This window comes from Salmo salar, chromosome ssa13 (genome assembly GCF_905237065.1).
Source record: "Salmo salar chromosome ssa13, Ssal_v3.1, whole genome shotgun sequence".
Taxonomy (NCBI): domain Eukaryota; kingdom Metazoa; phylum Chordata; class Actinopteri; order Salmoniformes; family Salmonidae; genus Salmo; species Salmo salar.
Genome location: NC_059454.1, coordinates 66,178,601 through 66,192,641, shown reverse-complemented (window position 1 = coordinate 66,192,641; position 14,041 = coordinate 66,178,601). Strand labels below are relative to the sequence as shown.

Below are 14,041 nucleotides of genomic sequence, written 5' to 3'. Positions count from 1 at the left end.
CTCAGAGCTCTAAGGACAATTCCTTCGGCCTCATGGCTTTGTTTTTGCAATGTCAATTGTGAGATCTTATAAAGACAGGTGTGTGCCTTTCCAAATCATGTCCAATCAATTGAATTTACCACAGGTGGACAAGTTGTAAAAACATCTTAAGGATGATCAATGGAAACAGGATGCACCTGAGCTCAATTTTGAGTCTGGATACGTAAATAAGGTATTTCTGTTTTTATTTATTTTTAACATCTTTTTCACTTTGTCATTATGGGTTATTGTGTGTAGATTGATGAGGGAAAAAAATAATGTTATACATTTTAGAATAAGGCTGTAACATAAACTGTGGACAAAGTCAAGGTGTCTGAATACTTTCCGAAGGCACTGTTTGTGTAGAGGGTGAGGAATCTAAAATAGGATATCCCTAAATACTGTATACCAACACTGCCTGAGAGCCATTGACATCTCATGTCATGTCATATTGTGAGTGTTGAAATGTCCAGTAGCTCACCAGTGAGGTCTCACACAGCAGCTTGGTGCCTCGGACCATGTTGCCAACGGTGATGTGGAAGTAGGTGTTTCCACTACTCCAGTTGGAGATCTTAGTGAACGGGTGAGTCGTTAAGATGTCCTGTTCAGTTGGGAATTGGAGAAATACACGTTTAGCTCACTCACTCACCCACCCACCCACTTACTCACCCACCTTTGACTTGGGGTCGATCAGGCTGACACCATGTTTGTTTATTGCTATCAAGAGGGTCTCTGGGAAGTTTGGATCAGTGGTTTGCTGTTGAATAGGAGAACATCCGTTAAGTTGTAAGTGGCATCTTACAAATCTATAACAAACAACTTGAGTTTGTGAACTATTTTTATTAATCATATAAATAAATACTGTGATTGAGGCAGACAATAGGTAAATGTACTGTATACACTGACAAAGATAATACATAAATGAAACGACAATACATCAAAAGAAAGTAGCAAGAAAGCACAGCAACTCTCTGAGCAGGTCAATAACAAAAGTCCATGACCTGAGATTGAGTTGAGTGTTCTGACCATTGATCAAGACAAGATATTTGAACAAAAACCTCCTAAAGTACCCAACAGCACTCTGAAATGCACACGGTAACTCTAAAGCACTAAAGAATAACCCCACAAACAAAGATCATTCTGCCCCAGATCTGCACAATAACATGAATTCATACTGAAATCCATACAGCATTCCTATATAAATATTTACCTTGACTTCAAAGAAGGCCGAGCCAAATGTAGGCCACTTGAGGATGACTTTGAGAAATGATAGCTTGGCCTCCTCTCGAGTCTTCCCTGTCTGCTTGTTGAACAACGCCACTATAGACTGTGAGACAGACAAACAAGCAACAGAGTGTGTGACCAAATATGATTGAAACCCTGGTTTCTTATGCACTACAAGCCTGTGTTAGCCCACTAACCAAAAGCTTAGGCATTTATTTGAGAAGCTAGAGCAAGTCTTTAGGTCTCAGGCAAGGTTACTCTTCACGCAAGCATAGTTCACTGAATACCTATGCTAAATTAGCACAAAATCCTTGCTCAGACAATTTAATTAGCATGATGTTTATATATTTTTGATGACACAATGACTAGGACCATGGCCCCATACAAAAAGGATTTTTTTGGGGCAAGCTTGTCGCAAGTTTGTGACAATGCAACAACAATAAGAAATAATACAAGATAAGAATATGAACAAAGTAAATGTCTCAGTAGAAATGAATCAACATTTTAGCATAAGTATATAGTACAGAAAGGCACAATTATAGTCCAATGTTTACATGTGTTTTGGGGAAGGGGGGATTGGGGGGCTGAGGACACACCCCTGGGGGGTCCATGTGTTAAGAGTCAGTGTGGAGGAGGTGTTGTTGCCAATCCTCAAAGCCTGTGGTCTGCCCGTCAGGAAGTCCAGGATCCAGTTGCAGAGGGTGGTGTCCAGACCCAGGGCTCTGAGCTTGGTGTCGAGCTTGGAAGGAACAAAATTGTTGAATGCTGAACTGTAGTCAATGAACAGCGTTCTCACATAGGTGTTCCTCTTGTCCAGATGTGTTATTGGCCGTGTGAATAGCGATGGAAATGGCATCTTCTGTGGATCTGTTAGAGCAGTAGGCAAATTGGAGTGGGTCCAGTGTGCCTGGCATGCTGGCCTTGATGTGGGTCATGGCCAGCCTATCGAAGCACTATTTGATGACTGGGGTGAGTGTGAAGGGGGTGATATTAATTTTGGTATGTCACCTTGTTTTTCTTGGACACTGGGACGATGGTGGTCTCCTTGAAGCAGGTGGGGACTACAGCCTGGGACAGGGACAGGTTGAAGATGTCCAAGAAGACGCCCGCCAGCTGGTCAGCAGACACTGAGGAAGAGGCCAGGAATGCCATCTGGGCTGGCAGCTTCATGACTATTCACTCTTTTTAGAGTTTTCCTCACGTCAGCCTCGGAGTGTGAAAGCACCTGGTCCGGAGCAGCGAGTCTTCCCCGATGGCTCGGTATTGTCTGCCTCGAAACGAGCATAGAATGTATTTAGCTCGTCTGGGAGCTATAAATGGTGCCAGAAGTTTACCATTTTCTTTTTAGGACAACCAGGGTTAAAAGTAGAACACAAAAAAATAAAGTCTGTCAAGCAAAAACCTTATAAAAAAGAATTCATTAAGTACAGAAATTGTTTGCTCAGCGGGAAATGAATATCCAACTAGTTAGTGACAACCGTGTAGAGTTTGGAGTTTGTGACAGCAACAATGTGAGCTTATTAGAGTATTATAGGCACTATGTCCTGGGATTTCCTGTGATATTCTATGTAGAACTCCTTACCTTCTATCTACTCATGTGTGGCTTATGAGCGTCACAGAGCAAAACAGCATTACATATTCGTGAGAGTCTCAGCTTTTCATCGATGAGCTCAAACCATTCAGACTTTACAGACGTTTTTGTGAGAAGAACGGTCCCCGGACCCCTTCGTGATCCACCCTCACAAACACACAATGTTTAAAAGGGGTTAGAAGTCCAAAACGAGTTAAACATCCTAAGGTCAACATCCCTATGGTGTTCATATTTCTCTCATGTAAATGTCGTAACTACATAAAAATATATATTTTTTTAAATTATTTAGCATTCTGATGATTTCATGTTGTATTGGATTTATTTTTATCTATTAAGAAAATTAATACATGTTGTGTCGTGTATTTTCAAACTGTTGTATGTTTAGTTCTCTGTGAGAATCAAATTCATTTAAAATGATGTGATTTGGTTATGTAGATAAAACATTTCAATGTTTTTAATACATAAAGTAACCAAAACCTTGATCTAATTTCCATAATCAGTAGAATGTTCACCACAAGTCTCCTAGAATTGTTTGCCAGAAGTTCACAAGTCACCGCAAATTTGCCGTAATAGTTTGCCACAAAACCAATTTGCATGTGGATATTTGAGCTTGCTGCAGATTTGCAGCAAATTGGCCAAATATGTGCCATAACTGTTTACCAGAAGCGGTAAGGGTATTCACAAAGAATGGGATCTACATTCAGGGTCCCCCTCTTATTCTTTATGACCTAAAATGCAAAACTGATCCTAGATCAGCACTCGTATAGTTTCTCGGTCAGGTCACGCGGTCCAGATAAACTAGTCCTACAGGAATTCTGATTTTACAACTCACCCCTTTCCAGACATCAGGCGAGAGGTGTCTGATCTGGTCCTGAGGGATCAGCTCCTTCAGCATCTTGGGAATGTTGGGAAACTGGGATTTGTCCTACTCGAACTTCACCCTGTAGATCAGCGCTCCCAGCTGGAAAACCTCTTCCCGGGAACACTTGTGGTAACCACGGAGATATTTGGAAAGCTCCTAAAGAGAGAGCAGTGAGTAGGGTCAATACACTTAAACAAATATGCAGACAGTCAAGCACATGACCACACACAAGAATGCTCTCATGCACTGTGGTGTAAAGTACTTAAGTAAACATATTTTAAAGTACTAAGTCGTTTTTTTAGGGGTATTTGTACTTGTATTTGTACTCTGATCTGGCAGACTCACTAAACAAACAAGCTTGGTATGTAAATTCTGTCTGAGTGTGCCCGTGGCTATCCGTTAATAAAATAAAAACAAGAAACTTATGCCGTCTGGTTTGTTTAATATAAGGAATTTTACTTTTGATACTTAAAGGTGTTTTATGTCACACGATCTGTGAAGACTTCAAGCATTAACTCATGAATTATGGACAACTCATGAACTACAGTGCCTTGCAAAAGTATTCATCCCCCTTGGCGTAATTTAAAATTATTTTTATTTGGATTTCATGTAATGGACATACACAAAATAGTCCAAATTGGTAAAGTGAAATGAAAAAAATAACTTGTTTCAAAAAATTTGAAAAGGAAAAGTGGTGAGTACATATGTATTCACCCCCTTTGCTATGAAGCCCCTAAATAAGATCTGGTGCAACCAATTACCTTCAGAAGTCACATAATTAGTTAAATAAAGTCCACCTGCATGCAATCTAAGTGTCACATGATCTCAGTATATATATACTGAGATACTTGTTCTGAAAGGCCCCAGAGTCTGCAACACCACTAAGCAAGGGGCATCACCATGAAGACCAATGAGCTCTCCAAACAGGTCAGGGACAAAGTTGTGGAGAAGTACAAACCAAGGTTGGGTTTTAAAAAAATATCTGAAACTTTGAACATCCCACAGAGCACCATTAAATCCATTATTAAAAAATTGAAAGAATATGGCACCACAACAAACCTGCCAAGAGAGGGCCACCCATCAAAACTCACCAACCAAGCAAGGAGGGCATCAACCAGAGAGGCAACAAAGAGACCAAAGATAACCCTGAAGAAGCTCCACAGCGGAGATTGGAGTAACTGTCCATAGGACCACTTTAAGCCGTACACTCCACAGAGCTGGGCTTTACGGAAGAGTGACCAGAAAAAAAGCCATTGATTAAAGAAAAAAAATTAGCAAACATGTTTGGTGTTCGCCAAAAGGCACATGGGAGACTCCCCAAACAAATGGAAGAAGGTACTCTGGTCAGATGAAACTAAAATTGAGCTTTTTGGCCATCAAGGAAAACGCTATGTCTGGCGCAAACCCAACACCTCTCATCACCCCGAGAACAACATCCCCACAGTGAAGCATGGTGGTTGCAGCATAATGCTGTGGGGATGTTTTTCATCGGAAGGGACTGGGAAACTGGACAGAATTGATGGAATGATGGATGGCGCTAAATACAGGGAAATTCTTGAGGGAAACCTGTTTCAGTCTTCCAGAGATTTGAGACTGGGACGGAAGTTCACCTTCCAGCAGGACAACGACCCTAAGCATACGGCTAAAGCAACACTCGAGCGGTTTAAGGGGAAACATTTAAATGTCTTGGAATGGCCTAACCAAAGCCCAGACTTCAATCCAATTGAGAATATGTGGTATGACTTAAAGATTGCTGTACACCAGTGGAACCCATCCAACTTGAAGGAGCTGGAGCAGTTTTGCCTTGAAGAATGGGCAAAAATCCCAGTGGATAGATGTGCCAAGCTTATAGAGACATACCCCAAGAGACATGCAGCTGTAATTGCTGCAAAAGGTGGCTCTAAAGTATTGACTTTGGGGGTGAATAGTTATGCACGCTCAAGTTCATTTTTTTTGTCGTATTCATCTTCAAACTGGTAGGCATGTTGTGCAAATCAAATGATACAAGGCTACAAAATAGGAAAAATGCCAAAGGTGTGAATACTTTCGCAAGCAACTGTAGGGTGTAAAACATGTTTTGATTCAAGTCATGTATTATATTGAATGTAGGCTACCTGTTCTGCGTGTGTTCATATTGTGTAAAATTCCCTTGGCTAAGAGGGTAAGCTATTGGCAGTGGTGTAGGCCTGGTGGAGGGTAAATGCAAATAAACATTTTACATTTACATTTTAGTAATTTGTGGGAAACGAACCCACAACCCTGGCGTTGGAAACACCATGCTCTACCAACTGAGCTGTTCACCCACCTTTTTTAGAAAAATGCATTGAAATTAAATGGGAGCGGTACTTTTTTTTTTACTGTGACCGGCTATCAGAGTTTACCCACCAATTTCTTTTTACCACTACATCACTTGCTACCGGTGGGCCTATTTAAAGTTCATGGCAATACCCATAGCCTAGTCTAGTAAATTGACCGTGTGTGGAAGGGTGACCATCCCACTTTTCCTGGGACAGTTTCAGCCCCATTTCAGGTGTTCCGACTTTCCAGGCTTCAAAAAAGGTCAATTTGTCAGCAAGACCATAAATTAATCGAGGCCTAATCAATGGCAATCACTGAATGTCATTAGGCACACTTTCTGGTGTTTTGTAACAGATGTATATTTCCATTCATCAAATGGCACGAGTATGCATGCAGTTTGGATGCTGGAATTATTTTGGAGTGGATAAACAACTTTTTGAAGTGATTTGTGTGACAATCAGATGAAAATATCATGACTGGTTGTGTTCATGCCACATTAAAAGATTATTTATTTTTACCATTTAAATGACTCTGCACCACACACACACACACACACACACACACACACACACACACACACACACACACACACACCTGGTAGTAGTGAAAGATGGAGTCGGCCATGGAGTCTTTCCCTGGCATGGTATTGGTCCACAGTTTCTTCATGAAGAACACCTGATAGCTCAGTGAAGGCACTATACCTACAGATGGACGAGAGAGAGAGATTCAGGACATACTTGTCATTTTAATACATCTACATAGATGGCAAGTTCCCAAACCCAAGCTTAACCTTCACCTAGCATTAACCCTTGCCACAACGTGTTGACGTGACACACCATGTTTGATGAAATGTTTATTTGGCCCAACCCTGAAGGCTGCACTGGGTGCTGAATGTCGGATCACCAATTCATCCTTAGGATTAAAAGGATGGTTGACTTTCTGTCTTTCTTTCTTGTGGACCTAGCAAATGTCAGACGCCTACAGGAAAGTTGAAAGGAAACTTCTGAGGCTTTAGAAAACTCATATTTTGATCAGAGTGACACATATCTAAGATTAAATATGGTTGTTTCTCTGAGAAAATACCCCAAATATCTTGTTGTTGTTGAATAAAGCACATTTTTGTCTTGGAGAATTAAAGGTGATAAAGAGCAGATCAAATCATGGATAATCTTCCTATGGGTAACCTTTCTACTGAATCTAGGGCCCTCTACAGTCAAGACATGTCTTTACCGTCCTTTGCTGGTCTAGCTTTTTTGATCTAGTCGGTCAGATGCCTTACAAGGTCAAAGAAGAAATCCCCCCAGGCACACTGATGACCTGGAAACAACCAGCAAAGGTCAAAGGTCAAACACAAATATTGATACCGTTTATCTAGAGTAATTTGAATCACCCTCACATTCCGACAGTAGTGAAATCTTACAAAAATAAAATTGGTGTAAACCCTTAGTGGAGGTATAGAGAGGTATAGAATCTTTCAAAAAAGCCCAGTTTTGAATTAAGATCTGCGACTCATAGTGTAATATACTGTATATAATTTGGATAAATATTATGAAATTATATATTATTATTTGGGTGTATTTTTGTATGTTACAAGAACACAGTCTTGTACTGATCCAGAGGGCAAGCTTTTGCATGGGTCATAATGACGTAATTAATATGACATCTTTCCCTGACTTCTTGAGGACTTCATGAAAAAAAGACTTCTCCTGTTTGCAATCTGGTCCAGACATGACCAGATTGCAAACAGGAGAAGTCTTTTTTTCATGAAGTCCTCAAGAAGTCAGGGAAAGATGTCATATTTTGCTTGTTATCTGGTCATACAAACAGATTACAACCAGTTAAATACGTCATGTTTAAAAACCATCATTTTACAACCAGTATACAACCTGACCGCAAAGTAAAAAAAACACGCCCTAATGACGTCATTGCAACCAGTTTTTCTTGCTGTTGAGGCTTATCAGTAAAAGGGGAAACAGCCGCACTATTCACCCCAGCGCCTTCGCTATTATTTTAGTTTTGTTGATGAAATGGAGGAGGAACATCCAGCATCACGGTAAAAAAGTCACAGTACATATTCTGCTGTTTTATCACACCTAATGACCTCGGACACAATGATGTCTAAGGGGAAAAAAAACGGATGTCTTTGTTTGAAGTAATTTCTTTGTTGTTGTAATATCGCAAACGGACGTGGCAGTTTCACCACTGTAGATTTCAGATGGGATATCGGTCATATCCTAGTAGTGTACCTTGTCAGTGATCTTGACAAACAGGCTGAAGCCCTCAGAAGACTTGAGGAGCAGTCTGCCTGAGATGTTCAGAGAGAACTCTTTGGCCTTGGTGCTTGACTCCACCTCAAAAGCCTGTAAAAAAAAAAAAAAAAAAAAAAGAAGCTACCATTACACTATTTGCTATAAAATTGACCACACAATACGTTCCAGGTTATAATAAGTCAGCATGTGTGCTGTATTTGTCACTGTTACCCAGCAAACATACAACATTGTCTCAATGTTGCCTTCACGTTTTGGGCCTCATTGTGCCATTGCGACTTTGTAACAACATTGATGAGGTTGACCTCTCACCTCATCTGTGTCATCGGGGAAGAACACTTTGTGAAAGATCTGCGAGGTCTTGTGCTGGATGGCCTCCACCTCCACTAGGTGAGGCGGGTACTTCCTGGATCCATTACTGTATTAGTAAGGAGAGAGCATTTTGGGTACAGAGCAGTATGGGTACTGTAGTACATCATGCTACAATTACTGTTGGACTGTTAGTTCACCCAGAGGAAGACAATAGAAAGACAAAGGAAGGAATGTGAGTAAGCTGGCATGGCTCTTGAGTGGCTCTCGAGTTAAGAGCCGAATCCTTACTTGAGATCCACACACAACTCAAATGTTTTTTGTAAATCTTGCATGGATCTCAAATTAGGATTTGTTCCTTGCGTAAATACATAAGTATTTTTATCCTCTGTTTACATGGCTGAGAAACTCAATTTAAAAAAATTATACTTTTGCCAAAATGGTTGAACCTGTAATGTGTGTATATGTCAAAACACTTAAAGTAAATATAATTTACATGCGGGTAAGATATACCGTAAGGCCTTTTGGAGTCTCTGCATGCAGTCAGGGGCGAGGGGGTGGTGCTTCTTAGCCTGGAGGAACTTCTGGACGTGGGGTAGCAGAATGTTACTGGGGGGGAACAGACCTGTAAAAGCCACAGCAGCTCCCAGCCCTTCTCCTCGCTGTACCTGCACACCCACACACGCAGGCAGGCAGACACGCCACAGCCACACACAAATACACACCATGGTCAATCCCCATATGACCACAACTTTCCTGAGAGAGTACATGTGTGTAGACTGCACAGTCAGACATACTTGATGTGGTTCTCTGTGATCTGTTTGAGGATCTGACAGTAGATCTCGTCTTTGAGTGGCTCTGCCTTCAGCGCTCCCTCAAAGATCTGGTCGGTCAGCTCGTTGACCGAACGCACTCGCTTGGACGGGTAGTCACCCATATACTTCATCAGGGGTGCAGGGGAACGGTCAAGGACCATGACCAAACATTGACCACAAGACCACACACGCTAAACACAGACATAAAACCATGATGCATTACTACATAATGTACAGTGCCTTCGGAAAGTATTCAGACCCTTTGACCTTTTCATCAGTTTGCTACGTTACAGCCTTATTCAAAAATTGATTAAATTGTTTTTTTCCCCTCATCAATCTACACACAATACCCCATAATGAAATAACTGAAATAACATATTTGGCAGTGATTACAGCATCAAGTCTTCTTGAGTATGATGCTACAAGCTTGGCACACCTGTATTTGAGAAGTTTCTCCCATTCTTCTCTGCAGATACTCTCAGGCTCTGTCTGGTTGGATGGGGAGTGATGCTGCACAGCTATTTTAAGGTCCCTCCAGAGTTGTTCGATCAGGTTCAAGACTGGGAACTAGCTGGGCCACTCAAGGACATTCAGAGACTTGTCCCGATGCCACTCCTGCGCTGTCTTGGCTGTGTGCTTTGGGTCGTTGTCCTGTTGGAATGTGAAACTTCACCCCAGTCTGTGGTCCTGAGTGCTTTGGAGCAGGTTTTCATCAAGGATCTCTCTGTACTTTGCTCTGTTCAGCTGTGCCTCCATCCTGAATAGTCTCCCAGTCCCTGCCGCTGAAAAATATCCCCATAGCATGGTACTGCCACCACCATGTTTCACTGCAGGGATGGTGCCAAGTTTCCTCCAGACTTGAAGCTTGGCATTCAGGCCAAAGAGTTCAATCTTGGTTTAATCATGCCAGAGAATCTTGTTTAGGTAACTTTTGGCAAACTACAAGCAGGCTGTCATGCGCCTTTTACTGAGGAATGGCTTCCGTCTGGCCACTCTATCATAAAGGCCTGATTGGTGGAGTGCTGCAGAGATGGTTGTCCTTCTGGAAGTTTCTCCCAGAGCTCTGTCAGAGTGACCATCGGGTTCTCTGTCACCTCCCTGACCAAGGCCCTTCTCATCCGATTGCTCAGTTTGGCCGGGTGGCCAGCTCTAGGAAGAGTCTTAGTGGTTCCAAACTTCTTCCATTTAAGAATGATGGAGGCCACTGTGTTCTCGGGGACCTTCAATGCTGCAGAATTTTTTTGCTACCTTTCCCCAGATCTGTGCCTCGACACAATCCTGTGTCAGAGCTCTACGGACAATTCCTTCAACATCGAGGCTTGGTTTTTGCTCTGCCACGCACTGTCAACTGTGGGACCTTATATAGACAGGTATGTGCCTTTCCAAATCATGTCCAATCAATTTAATTTACCACAGGTGGACTACAATCAAGTTGTAGAAACATCAAGGATGATCAATGGAAACATGATGCACCTGAGCTCAATTTCGAGTCTCATGGCAAAGTTTCTGAATACTTATGTAAATAAGGTATCTCTGTTTTAAAATGTAAAAAAAACTGTTTTTGCTTTGTCATTATGGGGTATTTTGTATAGATTGCTGAGGATTATTTATTTTATTTAATCAATTTTAGAATAAGGATGTAACGTACAGAAATGTGGAAAAAGTTAAGGGGTCTGAATACTTTCTAAAGGAACTGTACATTATTTATTTTACCTTTATTTAACTAGGCAGGTCAGTTAAGAACAAATTCTTATCTTCAATGACGGCCTTGTTCAGGAGCAGAACGACAGATTTCTTTTACCTTATCAGCTCGGGGATTTGATCTTGCAACCTTTCGGTTACTAGTCCAACGCTCTAACCACTTACAATCTAGACCCAAACTGTTAGAGACCTATTTCCATCCTGCCTTGCCTTTCTAAAATCTTCGAAAGCATAATTAACAAACAGATAACCGACCATTTCGAATCCCACCATACCTTCTCCACTATGCAATCTGGTTTCCGAGCTGGTCATGGGTGCACCTCAGCCATGCTCAAAGTCCTAAACGATATCATAACCACCATCGATAAAAGACAGTACTGTGCAGCCGTATTCATCGACCTAGCCAAGGCTTTCGACTCTGTCAATCACTGCATTCTTATCGGCAGACTCAATAGCCTTGATTTCTCAAATGACTGCCTCGCCTGGTTCACCAACTACTTCTCAGAAAGAGTTCAGTGTGTCAAATCGGAGGGCCTGTTGTCCGGAATTCTGGCAGTCTCTATGGGGGTGCCACAGGGTTAAATTTTCGGGCCGACTCTTTTCTCTGTATGCATCAATGATGTCGCTCTTGCTGCTGGTGATTCTCTGATCCACCTCTACGCAGATGACACCATTCCGTATACTTCTGGCCCCTCTTTGGACACTGTGTTAACAAACCTCCAAACGAGCTTCAACGCCATACAACACTCCTTCCGTGGCCTCCAACTGCTTTAAATGCTAGTAAAACTAAATGCATGCTCTTCAACCGATTGTTGTTCGTACTCGCCCGCCCGACTAGCATCACTACTCTGGACGGTTCTGACTTAGAATATGTGGACAATAACAAATACCTAAGGATCTGGTTAGACTGTAAACTCTACTTCCAGACTCACATTAAGCATCTCCATTCTAAAATTAAATCTAGAATTGGCTTCCTATTTCGCATCAAAGCATCCTTCACTCATGCTGCTAAACATACCCTCATAAAACTGACTATTCTACCGATCCTTGACTTCGGCGATGTCATTTACAAAATAGCCTCCAACACTCCACTCAGCAAATTGGATGTAGTCTATCACAGTGCCATCCGTTTTGTCACCAAAGCCCCATATACTACCCACCACTGCAACCTGTATGCTCTCGTTGCCTGGCCCTCACTACATATTCGTCGCCAAACCCACTGGCTTCAGGTCATCTATAAGTCTTTGCTAGGTAAAGCGCCGCCTTATCGCAGCTCACTGGTCACCATAGCAACACCCACCCGTAACACGCGCTCGAGCAGGTATATTTCACTGGTCATCCCCAAAGCCAGCACTTCCTTTGGCCGCCTTTCCTTCCAGTTCTCTGCTGCCAGTGACTGGAATGAATCGCAAAAATCACTTAAGCTGGATTCTTATATCTCCCTCTCTAACTTTAAGCATCAGCTGTCAGAGCAGCTTACTGATCACTGTACCTGTACACAGCCCATCTGTAAATAGCACACCGAACTACCTCATCCCCATATTGTTATTTATCCTCTTGCTCTTTTGGACCCCAGTATCTCTACTTGCACATCATCATCCGTACATCTATCACTCCAGTGTTAATGCTAAATTGTAATTATTTCGCCTCTATGGCCCATTTATTGCCTTACCTTCCTACTCTTCTACATTTGCACACACAGTACATAGATTTCTCTATTGTGTTATTGACTGTACGTTTGTTCATGTGTAACTCTGTGTTGTTGTTTTTGTCGCACAGCTTTGCTTTATCTTGGCCAGGTCGCAGTTGTAAATGAGAACATGTTCTCAACTCGCCTAACTGGTTAAATAAAGTTGAAATAAAAATAAAATAAAAATCTATTTAAAATTGATTGTGTAGCTCAATAAAGTTACTTTAAGAGGATTTGGGCATGAGGCATAAAAAAGTATTCGATACACAATGGCTGCAGGGCAGTAAGGATATCAACAAAGGCCAGTTGAGCCTCCTGGGAGAGCTCTTCCTGGGCCAGCACCTTCTTCAGCAGAGGCTGTTTGAGGGGCTCCCTGGTGCAACACCACAGACGCTCCTTCCCCCGGCACTTAGTGATCATTACCCTGCTCAGGGTGCCCTTAGGAGGGGGTCTAGAGGGGGGGAGGAGAAGAGTGAGTGTGTAAGAGATAGTGAGTGAGTGTGCATGTGAGTGTGGCTACCTGAAGTAGTCGTAGGAGAACTCCTCTAGGGTGTAAGGCTTGACCTTGTCCTCACTCTCAGCCAGGGCCATCTGGGACAGGTTGATGGACTCTCTTCTCTGGTCTGGAGTCATAGTTACCAGAGCCTAGCAAAGAGAGAGAGGGGAGAGAGATGCAGAGGGAAGGGAGAAAAAGAGAGAGGAAGAGTGAGATGGAGAAAAAAGGGACGAGAGATGGAGAGGGAGCAGAAGAAAGAGAGAGGTGGAGAGGGAAGGGAGCAGAGAGGAAGAGAGAGAGAGAGGGAAGGGAGCAGAGAGGAAGCGAGAGCGAGAGGTGGAGAGGGAAGGGAGCAGAGAGGAAGCGAGAGAGAGAGGTGGAGAGGGAAGGGAGCAGAGAGGAAGCGAGAGAGAGGGAAGGGAGCAGAGAGGAAGCGATAGAGAGGGAAGGGAGCAGAGAGGAAGCGAGAGAGAGAGGTGGAGAGGGAAGGGAGCAGAGAGGAAGCGAGAGAGAGAGGTGGAGAGGGAAGGGAGCAGAGAGGAAGAGAGAGAGGAAGAAAAACTTCAGTAAAAGAGAAACTACAGAATAGGAGCTGTAAAGGCAGTATGGAGCTTGGCAATTCCTGAGGTCATAATCACCACAATGTCATATTGCGGTATAAATTCCCCAAGTTTCCATAGATTTCCAAAATGACCCATGAGCACAGTTTCTAAATGTTCCTGGAACTTCGGAAAATGACAGGGAATTTTGCAACCCTAGTCATGAGGTCA

At 42.5% G+C, this 14,041-nt stretch overlaps 1 pseudogene; it reads right to left on the bottom strand.

Moving 5' to 3' along the window:
* LOC106567604 (unconventional myosin-VIIa-like) overlaps nucleotides 1-14,041 on the bottom strand; it is a 57,918-nt pseudogene that overhangs the window by 3,185 nt on the left and 40,692 nt on the right.